This window comes from Silene latifolia, chromosome 6, assembly GCF_048544455.1.
Source record: "Silene latifolia isolate original U9 population chromosome 6, ASM4854445v1, whole genome shotgun sequence".
Classification (NCBI taxonomy): Eukaryota; Viridiplantae; Streptophyta; class Magnoliopsida; order Caryophyllales; family Caryophyllaceae; genus Silene; species Silene latifolia.
Window position 1 is genome coordinate 135955329 of NC_133531.1, and position 1714 is coordinate 135957042.

At 32.1% G+C, this 1714-nt stretch overlaps 1 non-coding gene across 1 annotated transcript; it reads right to left on the reverse strand.

Moving 5' to 3' along the window:
- Positions 1–305: 305 nt before the first annotated feature.
- TRNAN-GUU (transfer RNA asparagine (anticodon GUU)) lies at positions 306–379 on the reverse strand. The gene has a single exon. It is a non-coding gene; the product is annotated as a tRNA-Asn (tRNA).
- Positions 380–1714: the final 1335 nt, after the last annotated feature.

Here is a 1714-nt window from a genome sequence, read left to right on the forward strand (position 1 = left end):
ATTAAGAACCTTACCCGCAAAGTTAGTACATATGAAGTTCACGAAATGTTTTGCTTGGTGGGTATGGCACCAAGTCGAGCAACCAATAGTGCACATTCAGTGCCAAGCGAGAGCGTCTTCGAGGGTACACCCTGGTTCCCTTTTTGAAATAACCGATGCTGATAGTTTATACAGTATGGTAAAATACCGGATATCTGCTTCACTTCTGTTTTAGACTAACCAATAAGATTCAAATTTTGAATATTTGAGAAGGCAAAAGCCAACTACGCTTGTAGGTTTTCGTTTAGAAAATAGTTTAGGAAAAACGCTAGAAGGAGGGCTTGAACCTCCGACCTTGTGGTTAACAGCCACACGCTCTAACCAACTGAGCTATTCCAGCTATTTGTTTAATAATCATGAAATGCTGTATAAAAACAAAGCCTAATAAACAGCAAATAAGAGTATTCAAACCATCCAACTCTTTTCCAACGCAATAAATCTTACGGTATATTAATGAAAATAAGTTAGGACTACACGCCATTGAAGAGACAAACAAAAGAAAGTACAAAAACTCACTAAATTACACAAAGATTCAAAGAGAGAATTCGTGGAAGGTTTTTTTTTCTCCTTTTTTTTCACAATAAAAATAACGGTTAGAAAGTTTCATTAAGTTAATATAATAGGTAAACAAATGACCAGTCCTGAGAAATTATAAGTAATGTTGTGAAATATAATACGAGTACTTAGGAGTAAAACTCATGTGTAACAATTGTGGCACTACATTGCACCTACTTGTATAATCCGAGTACATTACGTCTCATACGATACAAAATTATTATGATAATTTACATGAATATACTCCAACTTATATAACTAATGTTTTTTCAATTGTTAATAGTATTGTATTACCAGTGAAAATAGTGAGTAACAAGCAAAACATATGCTCTTTTTCTTATCGCGGTTTATTATTTGTGTAGTTCCCGAATTGCAGTGGCTATATGGCCCCGGTGGATGAAATTTTTGAGTTTTTTAGTTAAATTTTCCGAATTTCTTTTAAGTGTACCTTAGATACTTGTTCACCCCTACTAAAAATTTTCGCCCTCCTAAATTTAAATCCTGACTCCGCCACTGCTACAAATGTCTATCCCTTAATGACTTAATCTTGGAGATTAATAAGATACATAGTTTATTCTCCGCCCAAACAGGAGGAGATAGCCTTTTAAGCTATGTGAGAATTAATCTTTATGCAACATATTCCCCTTGTCTCAATTATTTTTTTTCTTTTATGTTATTTATAAAAATAATTAATTAAGGATAAATATATAATTTTGACCAAAAGAGTATATGGTATATTATTTGGAAGTAATGGATCCAACATTAAACGATTCATTTTGATGTAAAATTTTCACACAATTTTACGTTTCGGACATAATTTTAGCAATGAAATTAAAAACGATATAAAAATATATGAATTAGTTGTGATATCTCGCAAGATCCCTCAACAAAGACTTGAATTAAACTAGCAATCTCGCAAAACTATTTGATTAACCCATTTGTGTAACTCTCAACCTCGCAAGAAAGAATTAAGAATGTTTCAATCTCGTAAGAAAGAAAGAAATAACTTAAAACTCGCAAATTATAAGCAACATAAGTAAAACACTTGAAGTAATCTCTCCAACTAACATGAATAACAATAGCTGCAAAGCTAGGCTATTTATATTACTAATAATAACCT